Source organism: Cryptomeria japonica, chromosome 5, assembly GCF_030272615.1.
Source record: "Cryptomeria japonica chromosome 5, Sugi_1.0, whole genome shotgun sequence".
Taxonomy (NCBI): domain Eukaryota; kingdom Viridiplantae; phylum Streptophyta; class Pinopsida; order Cupressales; family Cupressaceae; genus Cryptomeria; species Cryptomeria japonica.
The window spans coordinates 433,104,815-433,123,298 of record NC_081409.1 but is presented as its reverse complement, the minus strand read 5'-3'; positions in this window follow the sequence as shown (position 1 = coordinate 433,123,298).

Sequence of the window (18,484 nt, the reverse complement as noted above, 5' to 3'; positions counted from 1 at the left end):
AATGTAGACTTAACACCCATACACCACCAAACCAGCAATTACAAAAATATAACACCTATTTATAAAAATCATCAACCTTGACTATAAGGTCGGACAAACCCTCAACACCTAATTACAAAATTACATCACATGATACATAAATTAACCATTGGACCAATTCAATTCCTTATACAACATATCAGAGACCTAGACCAACTCTCCAAACACGCAACACCACTAGAAATCTCTCCAAGATCAACCGCAACATGTTACACTACCGAAAATACCGCATAACATGAGCAATATCACCGGACCCAGAAGATCTTCAATAACTAACACAAGGATCAATGTGGACCACCAAAACAAATAGGACATGATTAGGAAATACCAACAAGCACATTGGAACCATCCACAATAGCTGCACCAACACCACTTATTCAAATCTTCATCAATCAACACGCTAACACTCAAGAACACTTAACAGTAGCAACTCGGACAAGAAAGATAGCTTGTAGAGCATCACATCATGAACCATCTAAATTAAAGATACAGATGAACATCCATAACACTCTCCCAAATTTGCAACATGAGATATAATCATAACAGAGCACAACGGATCAAACACCAGAACATTGCAACACCGAAAACCAATCTCCATACTGGAATCCTCAACTCAATCAAATCATCACATAACATCATGGAATCAATAAAGAATGAAATATCTATAGTTTATTTGGCATGCCAAATAGATAAACCAACCATATCAACTCACTGCAAACACTGGATCACCAAAGTAATTCTCTACAATACAAAAACATCTCAAACTCACCCATCATAGACATCTCAAACTCCTTTTGCATATCATCAGAAAACTTCATACTCAAATCATCATCACCTCCAAAATAATGTCATCCACAAATACTACAACAATCAAAATGTTATCTTTATCAACCTTAAAGTATAAGTTACTACCAGCAATACCTTTACAAAATCTCAGGTTTATCAAATACTTATCTAGTCTAGCATGCCAGGCTCTAGGGACTTGCTTCGGTGCATACAATGATTTCTTCAATTTGCATACAATGTCTCCTTCATCTGATAATGAAAATCCATCTGGTTGCTCAATGTAAACTTCTTCTTCCAAATCTCCATTCAAAAAGGTTGATTTGACATTCATCTAGTACACCTTGAAATTCTTGTAAGCAACATATGCAAGAAGCAATCTAACAACTTCAATTCTAGTTATAGGAGAAAAAGTCCCCTCATAATCAATACCTTCCATCTGAGAGCACCATTTTCATACCAATCTTTCTTTGTTTCTTACCACTTCACTGGCCTCATTCAGTTTATTCTAGAACACCCATTTAGTACCAATCACATTCTTGTCTTTAGGTCTCAGAAAAAGCTCCCATGTGTTATTCTTCTCAATCTGATTCAGCTCTTCTTCCATTGATTTTATCCAATTCTCATCCTTACATGCTTTAGCAATATCTTTAGGTTCAATTTTTGAAATCAAACATATCTCTTCAACAACAAGTCATTTTCTAGTCATCACACTCTTGTTCTTATCACCAATAATCAGATTTTGTGAATGATTCAATTTCACATACCTTGGAGTCTTTGGATTACTCTGATTCTTGGGCTCTTGAACTCCTTCACTAGCAACAACAATATCCGGATTAACTGTCTCTACTAGAGCATTCTTCTTTAAGATCTTAGACTGTGCAGGCTTTGAAATGACATCCTAATCATCAAACTCATATCCACATGTTCTGATTTGCTTCCCATCACATTCATCAACCTTCACATTTGCACTTTCCACTACCTTTTTCAATCTCTTATTGTAACACCAGTAGGCCTTGCTCTTAGTATAATATACAAAGAAGATTCCTTCATCACATATTGTATCAAACTTTCATGAGTCCTCGTCTCTTTTGATATAACATTTGTTTCCAAATACTTTGAATTATCTAAATGTAGGAACATGACCAAACCATAGCTCATAAGGAGTCTTATTAGAATCACCTTTAATATGCACCTGATTGAATGTGTAAACAGCATTGATAACAACTTCTTTCCAAAAGGTATGTGCAACATTTCCTTTAATCAGCATAGTCCTAGCAACATCCAAAATGGTTATGTTCTTTCTTTCAACAACTCCATTCTGTTGAGGGGTTCTAGGAGCAAATAATTGTCTTCTAATTCCATTCCTCTCATAAAATGTATCAAACTCACCAGATGTGAATTCTCCTCCTCTGTCAGATCTTGGACACTTTAGCTTCAATCTCGTCTTAGTCTCCACCTTAGCTTTGAATATCTTGAATTTCTCCAGTGCTTCTGATTTCTCCCTTAGAAAGGTAACCCGCATTATTCTAGAGTATTCATAAATCAGCAACATGAAATATATGTCACCCTGCATGCTCCTCACTCTTGTAGGACCACATAAGTCAGTATGCACAAGATATAACAATCCATTAGATGTATACAACTTACTTTTAAATGAAGTTCTTGTTTGCTTTCCCAACTGACATTCTTTACATACAAGATTAGAGGGCTTTACAATTTTAGGAAAATCTCTAACAGCTTGAGTAGAACTTCTTTATCATGCAGTCAAAATTAACATGACAAATCCATCTATGCCATAACCAACTTTCATCAATCTGAGCAATCAAAAATCTTTTCTCACCAACATTCAAGTGAAAGATATTACCTTTTGTCTTAGTCCCAATGCAATCTCTATTTTGAAGGCATTCAGAACCTTGCATTTACCATTCTTGAATTGCAAATCATATCCCTTGTCAACCAGCTGTCCAACACTCAAAATATTATTCTTTAAACTGTCAACCTATAAGATATCATCAGTGTTATTCTTACCATCAAAAGATATAGAACCTCTACCACAAATCATAAAAGCTTTATCATCTCGAAATCTTACTATACCACCATCATACATTTTCGTATTCACAAATTTAATTTTATCACCTATCATATGATGTGAACAACCACTGTTAATTACCCATTCATCTCTCTCCTTAATATTAGCATCCAAATCTTCCTCCTCATCAATGTAGCTTTATAGCAATAAATACAAATTCTTCTTTTGAATTACCATTGTCTTATTCTTAATTTATCACACCTTCATCAACAGCATTATAACATATATTCTGATATTTGTACTTCCGGTTAGGCTTATAGGGCTTATCATACTTGTCATGCTTATCATATCTATCATTCTTATCAGGTCTATCATGCCTTTCAAATATATCATTCCTTTCATGCTTATCATACCTAGATATCCTTTCAGGGCACCTAGAAGCAAATATCCCATCTTATTACAAGAGAAACATTTCAAAGGTAACATTCCATCATACTTATCGACTTCTTTAGGCAATCTCTGAGCAATAAGTTCTTCAAGCTCATCTAGCTCTTTCTCATGTTCTTTCATCTCTCTCATATCTCTTTCATATCTAGAAACCCTAGATAAACTCTCTCTCAGATCATACTTCAACTTCCCGTATATAGAGGCTTTAAATGCAGTCTCATATTTACCATGTGATTATCCAAATTCACTCAACGCAAATGCAACAAGCTTCTCAACCAACATGTCTCTTTTCATAGTAGTCACACTTCAGATCTCATCAATAGCAACAACTTTAGCTTTGTAAGAAGAAGGCAAGGATCTCAGCACTTTAGCAACATTTTTAGCTTCTTCAAGAGTTCCACCGACACATCTGATGTCCATAACAAGTTCATTCACCTTATCCATAAGAGATGTTATATTCTCATCTTCTCCCATCTTCAATGTCTCATATTTTCCTTTCAAACTCTACAACTTAGCAACTTTAACTTGTGCATCTCCTTCATACAAGGTCTTTAACTTTTCCTAGATCTCATGTGTAGTCTTCAAACCCATCACATTAGTCATCTCTGAATTGGTCAAGGCACTCAGCAATGCTTCCTTAGCTCTTATGTTATGTTCAGCTTCCTTGATTTCATCAACATTAACTGGTCCATTCAGAGGAAGATTGTAGACATTCTTTGTAATATTACAATAATCTTCTCCAAGACACTTCAAATGAACTTACATCCAGTCCTTCCAAATAGTATAATTTTTTCCATCAAATCTAGGACTCTCCTTCTTGAACACATAGGTTTCCATCCTGTATCTCCTCAAGTAGTTAAGATTCTTCTAAAGGATATATCTCTAATACCATTTGTTGGCAATAACAAGGAAAACTGAGAGGGGGGGTGAATCAGTTTTCACTGGATTAAACAATTTAAGCACAATCTCAGATCTGATCAATTACAATAAAAAGAATGATAACAATAATAATAGAAATACACATAACAACAATATTTTGATGTGGAAAAATAGGTTAAGGAAAAAACCACGGTGGGAACCTATCCACAATAAGATGATACTCTATAGTAGTATGTGCAAATATTATAATGGGGAATGCACATGCATTCAAGAAAACCACAACAAAAGTTGAACTCACTTGTTCAAACATACACAACTCTCTGATAATGCAGACTTAACACCCATACACCACTAAATCACCAATTACAAAATTATAACACCTATTTATACAAATCATCAACCTTGACTACAAGGTTGGCCAAACCCTCAGCACCTAATTACAAAATTACATCACATGATACATAAATCAACCACCAAACCAATACAATTCCATAGACAACATATCATGTGATGAATAATGATGAACAATAGATACCCTAATTGGTACTGAGAGGGGGGGTGAATCAGTACAGTCAAAGACTTTCTGACAATCTTTTCAAGCTAAAACAACACTGACCGGTTGTCTTCATCACTGAACTTAACCATGGAAATACTGGTTAAACATAGTAAGACTTCAGACAGCATAGACAGGTAAGTCTAAACACTTCAAATACATTTAATACTTGATAGCTACTTTACCCATAAACATATGCATGTGGTGTGTCACCAATACCATAACCATTAGCTCTACATGCATAAACACTTAAACAAAGAACACTTAATCATCACATGAAAAATGCACAACACATGATACACATATTTTTCACATGGAAACCCAAATGGAAAAAACCACGGTGGGGATGAATACCCATAAGCTTGTTTTTGAACTCTTTTGAAGCTCACTTTGTTAGGAGCCTAGTCTGGTTAAATACTTTACAATAAGGTTCTGCTAGGAACTAATCCTATTAAAGATCACCCGGTTAACAGATGGCTATATACCCTGTTAAAGGTTACCTTGCTAGAGGATTTGAAGAGCTCAATGAACTTGAGTCACGTGGTTAGAGGATTTACAGTAAGCCTGTTAAAGCTACCTGACAAAGGGATTTTCCTTTTGTTGAAATGGTTAGAAGACAATAGGTAAAGCTTTGATCTGATAACAACACTATATTCTAAGGCAGATCCTTTTCAGTTCCTTTACTTCTGCAATCACACTCTGTAGTTTTCTCTTACTAGTCTGGCAAGTATCTCATCACTCGGATACATACACAACATTTACCAACAACTTACAATAACAAACATCATCAACCTTATAGACAACAATTAGGTCAGCAGCATAAACCCTAAACCCTAAGCATTTTAGGTTTACAATACAAGCAGTCCAATCCTAACCATCAAAACACTTTGCATAGAGCAATACAATTTCAAACAGATCACAAGACAATCTGCATCATCCATTCTTCACCGCACATAGAAATCAGTAACTCATCACACTTTCTTCTCATACCGCTAAGAAGAATGTTTATTCCCAAGGTAGACATTTAACAAAATTGATCTTCTCATGCAAGATCCTCAAGAAAATCCTTCACATGCACAAAGCTGACATGGCATCATGATCTCATCTTCATCTCTTAGCTAACTAAACACAAAGTGTCATTGGTTGCATCGCACAAGCGAGATTGCCAAACCAGAAACCCTAGAGCTGAGACTACCAACTGATAGTCACACTCAGTGAAACCCCGACACTAGTTCACTGCATTTCTTCATACCAGTTCACCAACTTCTTCCAATCTGCATACCAGCTCACTTACACTTATTGACATCAATCACAACACACATTATCATCATATCAACATCCTGGTTCATCATATGCCAACAATCTCCCCCTTTGGCATTGATGGCAATACTCAGTGTAGCATTGCAACTATAGACATCATAGACCAGTGTATTTTGCATCATCACATATCTTCTCCCTATACATCAAATATATTCTCCCCATACATCAAATATCTTCTCCCCCTTTGACAACAATGCCAAAGTGGAGGCACAAGCTTCCATTCTCCACTATGCTTCTCTCCCTACAAAGTAGAATCCTTCAACACATCAATCCTGAAAGATTTGACACTATAGTACTTGACTAATGTGGAGCACACAACTTTAGTTGACTTCATGAAGGGGTAGAACCCCTAATTCACCTCTCAAATAGGTAAATGTAGTCTTTGGTAAGGGCTTAGTGAATATATCTACTAGCTGCTCTTTACTGGAAACATGTTCTAGTACAACCTCCTTATTTTGAACCTTTTCTCTCAAGGAGTGATACTTAAGCTCAATGTGCTTAGTTCTAGCATGAAATATTAGATTCTTAGAAATATTTATTGCACTTGTGTTGTCACAAAATATATTCACCGGTTCAGATAAAGGTACTTTGAAACATTCCAATACATGTTTCATCCAGATTGCTTGAGTGCAGTTCATAAATGCTACCACATATTCTGCTTTAGCTGTAGACTGAGAAATACAACTCAGCTTCTTATTCAACCACAAGAATAGTCTTCCACCAAGAAAGAATGCTCCACCAGTTGTGCTCTTTCAATCATCCACATTACCTGCCCAGTCGACATTAGTATATACTTTGAGGTTAAAGTCACCATTATATGGATACCATAATCCATAGTCAACTGTTCCTTTTAGATATCTAAGAATCCACTTGACAACTACCAAGTGAGATTCTCTTGGACTTTTTTGAAAATGAGCTAATATTCCCACTGCATGAACAATATTTGGTCTGTTGTGCACCACATAGTGCAGCTTACCAATCATTGACCGGTACTCCTTCTGATTCACCAACGTTGAATCATCTTCCTTAGTTAGTTTACAGCTGGTCACCATCGGTGTACCAACCATTTTTCTCACCTTAATGCCAAAGGTCTTCAATACCTCTTTGACATACTTAGACTAGGTAATAAAGATACCCTCTTTCATTTGTTGAATCTGTAAACCAATGAAGAAGTTTATCTCTCCAATCAAAGACATCTCAAACACTTTCTTCATTTCATCTGCAAAATCATGACTCATTTTATCATCTCCTCCAAAGATTATGCCATCTACAAATACTTCATAGATCAGAATCTGATCACCTTCATATTTTAGATAGATGTTGCTATCCTCACTTGTTCTCTGAAATCCAATCTTCACAAGATGAGAGTGTAACCATTCATACCATGCCCTAGGTGCTTGTTTTAATCCATACAGGTCTTTGTGTAATCTACACACCATGTTACTATCTTCTAATAAGGCAAACCCTTCTGATTGCTCAATGTACACTTCCTCTTCTATGATTCCATTAAAAAATGCAGACTTCACATCCATCTAATAAACCTTAAATCCCTTAAATGCTGCAAATGCAAGTAGCATTCGGACAACTTCCAGTCTAGCCATAGGAGAAAAGGTTTCTCTATAGTCTTCTCCCTCTTCCCGAGCATATCCTTTGCATATAAGTCTTGCCTTGTTCCTCACAACTATGCCTTCTTCATTTAGCTTATTCCTGAAGACCCATTTGGTACCTATGACATTCTTATGTTTTGGTTTGGATACCAAGGACCATGTTGCATTCTTTTCTATTTGGTCTAGCTCCTCTTCCATTGCTTTAATCCAATCTTCATCTGTAAGTGCTTCTCTGGAAGTCTTGGGCTCTAATTCATAAATCATGCAAGAGTTTTCTTTCACCTTTCTTCTTGTGAGTGTCCCTACTTTATCTCCTATGATTTGCTTCGGATCATGATGTAGTTTCACATACCTAGGAATGACTCTAGCTTGTTCTACTAGTTTTTCCTCTTCTTCTTCACTTACCTCTTCTTCTTCTCCTATTGCAGCTTCTACCGATATAGGAACACTGAGATCTTTACTTGTTTCTTTCTTAACCGGTTCCTAGAAGGCTATATGCAGTTCATCTTCCACTTCTTCGCTACAGGTTTCCTCAGGTTCCTCAAGGGATTCATCAACCCTGACATTGATACTCTCAACAATTTTTTGTGTTCTATTGTTGTAGCACTTGAGAGCTTTTCTCTTAGTGGAATATCCCAGAAATATTCGTTCATCACTTTTAGCATCAAACTTACTCAGATGATCACCTCTCTTGATTTAACACTTACTACCAAACACTTTAAAATAACTCATAGTGGGATTTTTCCTGGTCCAATACTCATAAGGGGTTTTAACTCTACCTTTCTTGATGAGTACCCGGTTCATAGTATAGACTGCAGTGCTCACCGCTTCTCTCCAAAAACTGTGAGCAACCTTTCCTTGGATCAACATTGTTCTAGCCGCTTCAACTACAATCCTGTTATTCCTTTTTGCTATGCCATTCTATTGTGGTGTCCTTGGGGTAGACAACTACCTCTTGATACTGCTATCTTCACAGTTTTTGTTGAATTCATCAGGAGTGAATTCACCTCCATGATTAGTTATTAGGCATTTTATATTTTCACCACTTTCCTTTTCTACTAATGCTCTAAAGGCTTTGAACTTTCCAAATGCCTTAGACTTGTCTTTCAAGAATGTGACCCACATCATTCTTGAGCAGTCATCAATAAGAATCATGAAATACCTATCTCCCTGAATACTTCTATTTTTCATAGGACCACACAAATCAGTATGCACAAGATCAAGTAAGTTTTCTGCTGAAAAAGACTTACCTTTGAAAGTTGAGGAAGACATCTTCCCAAGTTGACATTCTCTGCACAAAGAATTCTTTGGTTTGTTCAGCAAAGGCAATCCTCTTACTGCCTTGATCTTACTAGCCTTTACAATTTTATCAAAGTTCATATGAAATAGTCTCCTATGCCATATCCAACTGTCATCAAACTTTTCCATCAGACACCGACTTATCTTGGCATTCAACTGAAACAGGTTACCTCTGGTCTTCTTACCGGTGCAATAAGTTCACCACTTTTACCATTTATACTATAGACTCCACCTTTGAACTCCAAAATGAGTCCTTTAACATTTAGCCAAGCAACACTCAACAAGTTATGCTTAAGACCTTCTACCCAGTAGACATCATCTACACTTCTCTTTCCATTCAGTGAGATGGATCCTTTACCTTTCACCAAACATGGTGCATCATTGCCAAATCTGACAACACCTCCATCATATTCTTCTAGAGATAGAAACTTTCTCCTATCACCAGTCATGTGGTGAGAACAACCACTATCAATTATCCACTCATTAGAGTTGTCAATGCGAGAGACGTGTTCTTTCTTGTTAGACACTTCTTCCTTTACAGCTACAAATACTATGTCTTCATTTTCTTCATCCTTAGATTCTTCATCAGTAACACCTTCATCCACTGCAACAAGACAATTTCTTCTATTTCCTCCTTTATAAATTCTAAACCTCTCTGGTTTATCCTTATTCTCATTGTTAGGATAGTTAATAGATATATGTCCTATCTTATTGCAAGAAAAACATTTTAAAGGAAGCTTACCTCTATATTTTCCAATACCTTTTGGAAGTCTCTTGGCAAGAAGAGCTTCAAAATCCATCAGAATTTCTTCATCATCCATACCTCTTCTTTGCATGGATTCATAGCTTGTACTTGCTTCTTTTCCTTTTTTGGTTGGTGCAATAGATGCTCTAAAAGATGACTCAGTCTTCTAAACACTGCCATCATAGCTATTGAACTCATATGCAATTAACTTTGCAATGATAGATTCTAAGGATACCTTGGTTTTGTCAATAGACCTTACTTCCTGAATAGCAACAACTCTGATTGCATAGACTGGTAACAATGATCTCAATACTTTACTGGCAATGGTGGCATCACCAATTGTTCCACCAGTTCTCTTGATATCTCCAACAACAGTCTTGATTCTTATGCCATATTGTTGAATGGTCTCACCTTCAACCATCCTCATGTCTTCAAATTTTCTTCTAAGGCTCTCTTCCTTACCTTTCTTTACATGCTCATCACCCCCATAAATAGTTTCCAATGTGTCCCACACATCTTTAGGAGTGTCCTTATCTTGTACAACAATGAACTCAATATCAGACAAGCTGCTAATAAGGGCTTCCATGACTTGCCCATTTTCTTGAATCTCTCTTTTCTGATCATCAGTTACAGTGCCAGTGGGAATTACATAGACATTTTCAACATAGCTCTAGTGTTGAGCACCCAAACTCTTGATATAGATCTTCATTTTGTCCTTCCATATTTTTAAGTTATCTCTATTGAACTTAGGACCTTCCCTCTTCATCATTAAAGCATGATCTTTTACCTCAAGCGGTTAAGCTTATATCACCGATGACCTAGAGTTGCTCTGATACCAAATGATGAATAATGATGAACAACAAATACCCTAACTGGTACTAAGAGGGGGGGTGAATCAGTACAGTCAAAGTCTTTCTGACAATATTTTCAAGCTAAAACAACACTAACTGGTTGTCTTCATCACTGAACTTAACCATGGCAATACTGGTTAAACATATTAAGACTTCAGACAGCATAGACCGGTAAGTCTAAGCACTTCAAATACATTTAATACTTGATAGCTACTTTACCCATAAACATATGCATGTGGTGTGTCACCAATACCATAACCATTAGCTCGGCACACATAAACACTTAATCATCACATGAAAAATATACAACACATGACACACAGTTTTTTCATGTGGAAACCCAAATGGGAAAAACCACAATGGGGATGAATACCTACAAGCTTTTTTTTGAACTCTTTTGAAGCTCGCTCTGGTAGGAGCCTAGTTTGGTTAAAGACTTTACAATAAGGTTCTTCTAGGAACCGATCCTGTTAAATATCACTCAGTTAAGGGATGGCTATATACCATGTTAAAGGTTACCTTGCTAGAGGATTTGAAGAACTCAATGAACTTGAGTCACCTGGTTAGGGGATTTATAGTTAACCTGTTAAAGCTACCCGGCAAAGGGATTTTCATTATGTTGAAATGGTTAGAATACAACATGTAAAGCTTTGATCTAATAAAAACACTATATGCTAAGGCAGATCCTTTTCAGTTCCTCTACTTTTCCAATCACACTTTGTAGTTTTCTCTTACTGGTCTAGCAAGTATCTCATCACTTGAATACATACACAACATTTGCCAACAACTTACAATAACAAACATCATCGACCTTATAGACAACAATTAAGTTAGTAGCATAAACCCTAAACTCTAAGCATTTTAGGTTTACAATACAAGTAGTCCAATCTTGACCGTCCAAACACTTTGCATAGAGAAATACAATTTCAAATAGATCACAAGACAATTTGCATCATCTATTATTTACCACACATATAAATTAGTAACTCATCGCGCTTTCTTCTCATACCATTAAGAAGAATGTTCATTCTCAAGGTAGACATTTAATGCAGTCAATCTTCTCATGCAAGATCCTCAAGGAAATCCTTCACATGTACAAAGCTGACATAGCATCATGATCTCATATTCATCTCTTAGCTAATTTAACACAAAGTGTCATTAGTTGCATCATACAAGCGAGATTGCCAAACCGGAAACCCTAGAGCTGAGACTACCAACCTGTAGTCACACTCAGTGAAACCCCGACATCGGTTCATTGCATTTCTTCATACCGGTTCACCAACTTCTTCCAATCTGCATATTGGTTCACTTACACTTATTGACATCAATGACAATATACATTATCATCATATCAACATTCTGGTTCATCATATGCCAACATCGTGGACCTAAATCAACTCTCCAAACATGCGACACCACTAGAAATCTCGCCAACATCAAGTGCAACACATTACACCACCAAAAATACCACATAACACAAAGAATATCACCAGACCCAGAAGATTCAATAAATCACACAAGGATCAATGTGGACCACCAAAATAAATAGGACATGATTAGGAAACACCAAAAAGCACATTGGAATCATCCACAATAGCTGCACCAACACCACTTATTCAAATCTTCATCGATCAACATGCTAACACTTGAGAACACTTAATAGCAGCAACTCAGACAAGAAAGATACCTTGTGGAGCATAAAATCATGAGCCATTTTAAACTAAGATACACATTAATATCCAAAACACTCTCCCAAATTCACAACATGAGATATAATCATAATGGAGCACAACAGATCAAACACTAGAACACAACAACACTGAAAACCAATATCCATACCAGAATCCTCAACTCAATCAAATCATAACATAGAATCATGTAATCAATAAAGAATGAAGTATCTCTAGTTGATTCAACATCCCAAATAGATAAACCAACCAAATCAACTCACTGCAAACACCGAATCACCAAAATAATTCTCTGCAATACCAAAACATAGGAATATTTTGACATCAATGACAACAACATATTCTAGCAGCAACAATATCCAACAATCTCCCCCTTTGGCATTGATGGAAACATATTAATGTGAAAATTAATCAATGCAAAGGAATAAATCATCACCAACAAACTCCCCCTAAGATTATGTACACAAAGCTCCAAAGATAAGGTAGTTTTTCACATGCTTCTCTCCCCGTTTGATAGCAGTGGTGCCTAGTGCTCTTTTACCCATATTTATAAACTCTTCCAATACTAAATAAAAAAGGAAGCAAATAAATTTAATTGGATGATCAAGGAGGGAAAGCCAAAGGTTTTTTTTTATTACAGTGAAATAGGTTTTGATGAGTTCCTAAAACTTAGGTGCAATAAAATTATTAACCAACAACTAATAACAAACCACAAGTCCATTCAGAGGTCTCAAAACCTTTCAGAATATGAATTTAAAATATCATTTTCCTTCCTTGCAATATGCTCATACTTGAATCAAGGATAGGTTTCCAACAAAAAATTAGGACCTATCTTCCTTCTTTCAACAACTATCCAAGATATGTCACTTTAAACTTTATGTTGTAACAAATTAACAAAGTTGGAGTAATAACTTCACACTAACCACCTCCAAGAAATATGAACAAACATTAGAGGCTATAATCAAAACTAAAAGAGATGTGATGGGAGAAAAATAATTCACTTGGACCATATTGTCACCCATGGTAGTCACCTCAAGAGTAGCCTCCACACTTGAGGAGGCAAGATGAGAATCCACATTATCCAAAGAATCAAATACTGCAAGAGTATCAATAACCAAATAATTGGAGAACTTGTGCTCTTGAAAGAGAGGTTGCAAGTTCAAATCCTATTTGGGTTAAAGTATGCAAGCCTCGTATATACCCTGAGTTGGCCTAGTGGGGAACTTGTTCACTTGAAAGAGAGGTCACCAATTCAAATCCTATAGAGGGTAAGGTATGTATGCCTCATTTGTATCACAGTTACATGCCTCCTAACCAGTCTCCACTATATCCATTAAGTTGGCTCAATATGTCATGCACACAACCCGATTGATATGTTCAATGGGTTAACCTTATGTCCTAAGTGAAGGCTCATTTAATTATCAACTAGGGATATTTTTTCAAAGATGACACTAGCAATATATGTGCAGCATAGGATTCCTAAGATTCATATCATTGCATGAAAATAGTACATTTAATCACTAAAAAATAAACAAGGCTTGAACAAGAAACTAGCTAATATAGTAGTTGCTATAGGTGACTCTAATAGTGACATGACAGTGGATGCAGGTACAATTATTAATATAACTAACAACTAGAAGATGGTTACAACTAAACTCTTAAGTACAAAAGTATTAATGAACATGAAATAACAAATGGAAATTAATAACTTAGTTATTGCATTCAATAAAATAAACAACAAAAAAGGAAAGGGAGGTTCATATGACCTCAAGTGGCCCTTGCTTGAGGAATGTAATGTCCATGATGAACTACAATATGCTTAAACTTACATAGAAATAATCATCTTATCATTCTTAATTCATGGTTAGAATAACCAAACAATGATTACGCTCAAGATCGTGTGAAGAACACAATTTATATTGTATGCATCATATATTCAACTAAAATTATAAAAGTACATTTATTTCGACAACAAGGGAAAAAGGATCTTGACTGGAATGATACTTTCACTATTTAAAGCATTCAAAGGAACTATATCATTTACTTCTTACAAGTAAATCTAACTAGATGTCACTTATAACTAACACTGAGGTGGCTTATTCTAAAAGGTAAAATACAAACAAAGGATTAACACTATAGGATTTTGTTTCAAAACAGACTCTGTTATTAAGCAGTTGCACGGAATAGGGAACATGGCTGTTGCATTAACTTCAAGAATAATGATCAACAACTCCATAGTGCTTCATCTTCTCAACATTCAATTGAGAGATAGATTCAACAAGTGTTGAGCCCAAGGAAGGACTGATAGGGGGGTGAATCAATCTTAAACAAAATCAATGCAACACATAAACAATCAATCTACAACACATATCCTATACATGAACACCAATATTTTCAACATGGAAACCCTAAACATATAAAAAACACAGTGAGAACTTGCCCACAAAATGTATCTACTATGTATATCACATTACAATAAATGATCTCACTACTTTGAACTTGCAAAACAAGGCTAACTACTCTTGGGGAAAGATACAAAAGAGGACTTGTATACCTAAGGCTAACTGCAATAGGGAAAGATACAAAAATGATTTGAAAAGAAGGATCCCTTGATCATGAAGTTATCCTTGAACTCTGCATCAAATGATTAACATCAACACATAAAAATTAGACCTCATCTATCAACACTTTATCTCATACCTTTACTAAAGTCTCAAACAAATCTCATATCATTTGAAAACAACTCTTTTTCTCTTCTATGAATTTTGTTGATTATCTTCACATCACATACATCCTCTCATCCTCTTAATTTCCTTATATCAATACAACTTAATCACATGCATCCTTTATATACAAGATAGATCATCAAAGCATAAACCAAGTTGGCTTGAAACACAATACACCTTCCAGACCAAAAATACGAATGTTGATCCATGCCAAGAGAAAGAAGGGACCAAACCACATCTTTCAAAGATTAATCCATTGCTCTGAAATTACTAGAACAAAAACTTCAACATCCCAACACACAACACATCCATATAGACAATTAACAATAAAAAAAAACTCTCCAGTGTAAATTATTCTTATCTATATCTTCACACGCTATGATGAGACCCATAACAAATCAAATGACCTTCCACAATTCAAATCTAAACCTTAAGATAGGTTTAACATAGAATATCACAACTTTCTATGAAATATACCATGACTTTTAGAGAACACAAAGATATTTCCGGACCACAAAACCAACTCATCCATAAAGCCAAAAACATAACCAAAGAAGATAACAACATAAAACAACATCAATAACACTTTCCAAACCCAAACAATTTTGGAACAACCAATAGAACAACTACAAGCATAACATAATAAGATATCTCTACACCATAAATATTTCAAGCCAACAACTATCTGAAACAACAATTTTGACATCGATGACAATCATAACAACACATACTTACAACAATCTCCCCCTTTGTCATTGATGGCAACACTTGACTAAACTCAACATTCAACCAACACTACCAATCTACAAAACAATACTGTTTTGTCATAAACACTACAAATGCTACTCTATCTCTCCCAAAATTGCTTGATTTCTCCCAAAACTACTAAATCTCTCCCAAAATTGCTCAATCTCTCCCCCTTTTCCATCAAGTACAAAGGCAACAACAACACTACACACTCCACTACTCCCCCTAAGAGAAGACACAACATCAATCCAAGAAAAGGAATAGGCATGAAAGCTCCCTCTGGAAAGATCCACCTCCTTAATGCACCTAGCTAGAAGGAAGGGCAATAACCCCAAGCTTCTCCCAAAGAAACAAATGTATCTTTTTTCAATACCTTAGTGAAAATATCTACTACATGTTCCTTTGTAGATATGTATTCCAATCAAACTTCCTTCTCAACAACCTTCTCCCTTATATAGTGATATCTGATTGAAACATATTTTTTTCTTGAATGCATAACCGGATTCTTTGAGATGTCTATTGAACTTATATTGTCACACATAATAGGAATTGCTTCATCATATGTTACCTTGATATCTTTAAGAATCTATCTCATCCACATTACCTGAGTACAACATGATGTTGCTATAATATACTCTACTTCATCAGTAGATAGGGAAATTGAATCTTGTTTCATACTAAACCAGGAGACCAATATGTCTCCTAAAAAGAAAGCACTACCACTAGTACTCATTTGGTCATCAACACAATCAACATCAATATAAGCTTTCAACATAAAATCTGCACCTTTTTGTACTAGAGCAAAAAATACACAATACCTTTCAAATATCTAAAAATCCTTTTCATAGCTTGCTCATGTGTCACCTTTGAATTTGCTTGAAACCTAGCCACCAAACACACAGCCTGCATGATATCTATTTTTGATGTAGTCAAATACAACAATCTACCAATCATCAATTTTTACTTCTTTTCATCAACCTCTAGAGACTCATCATCCTTTCTCAACTTACATCCAACTGTTAAAGGAGTTCTAACTAGTTTATAATCATAAAAACTAAATTTCTTCAACATCTATTTCACATACTTGCTTTGTGAGACAAAAGTTCTACTTTCAAATTGAATAACTTGTAACCCAAGATTGAAAGACAACTCACCAAATCTCTTTCTACATCTCTTTAGTAAACTCTTTACATAAGCTATCATTTCCTCTCAATATAATGTCATTAACATAAACTATAATGATCAATAACTTATCTCCATCAATCTTGAAGTAAATATTACTGTCTATTGTACCTTTCATAAAATTATGTCCTAACAAATACGTGTCTAATCTTGCATACCAGACTCTAGGTGCATGTTTAAGTCCATACAATACTTTCTTCAATATGCACACTTTTTTTGGATCTTTTGTCAATCTAAACCCATCTGGTTTCTCAAACTATACCTCTTCTTCTAGATCTCCATTTAAAAATGAAGGCTTGACATCCATCTTATGAACTATAAAGTTCTTGTAAGAAAAAAATGCAAGAAACATATGTATAGCTTCCATCCTTTCTATCAAAGAAAAAGTTTCTTCAAAGCCTATGCCTTCCACCTAATAAAATGTTTTACATGCCAATCTTTCTTTATTCCTTGTAACTTGTCCTTTCTTATTTAGCTTGTTCTTGAACACCCATTTAGTTCCTATTGCATTCTTGTCCACTGGTCTAGGTACCATCTCGCAAGTCTCATTCTTTTGTATCTGATTTAGTTCTTCTTCCATTGCATTTACCCAACTCTCATATTTAATTTCTTCCTCATAAGTCTTTGGCTCAATCATTAATAGAAAGTACTAATTGTCTTTTTCTTTATCTTTTGCAATCGTTCTTAGTGTTTGAACACCTTTTTTCTTATCTCCAATTATCTGATTTTTTGAATGATGCTTCTGAACATACTTAGTAGGAACTTTTGTTGAGTCTTCCCCTTCTTCTTCTTCTTCATCATCATCATTTGGTTCCTCTCTTTGTTCTCTTTACAATCACTTTTATTCTCTATAATTGCTGGAACAATATCCACCTATGCTAGAAAACATTTGCTTTCTCTCTTATCCTTGATGTAATATACATTTCCACTTGTGCTACTTCTTTTTGCAATTGTTTTACTAATATTCTCTTTTTTTATCACACATCCAATGCTACTAAACAAAAATTCATAACCTTTTCTACACATCTGATTCACACTTAACAAATTATGTCTTAATCCTTCAACATAATAAACATCATCAATTTTATGCTTACCATCAATAGAAACACTTTCAATACCTCGAATAGTTGCTTCATCTTCTCCGATAAATTTCACTGATCCACCATCATCTCTTGAGATTAATAAACCTATCTTTATCACCAGTCATATGGTTTGAACATTTGGAGTCAATAATCCATGTTTTTAGTTCTATCTTAGCATACAATTATTTCTTGGACTATCTTCTCCTCTTCATGTTTCTCTGATGCATTCACCTTTTTTCTATTGCTAAAAACAAGGATTCTTCATTTGAATCACCACCAATTTCATCTTCAAATGTATGTTCATCTATAGAACATAAGCCCTTCTTATGTCTTCTATTAAAGTTGCATTTCCTAGTTTGATTTCTCTTCTCATCATCATCTAGTCTCTTATAATCTTCCCTGTAAGTGCAATGAGAAGCATAATGTCCAATTCTACCACAAGAAAAAAAATTTAGAGGTAACTTACCTTTGTACTTTCTAGTGTCTCACTACAATCTTCTCACA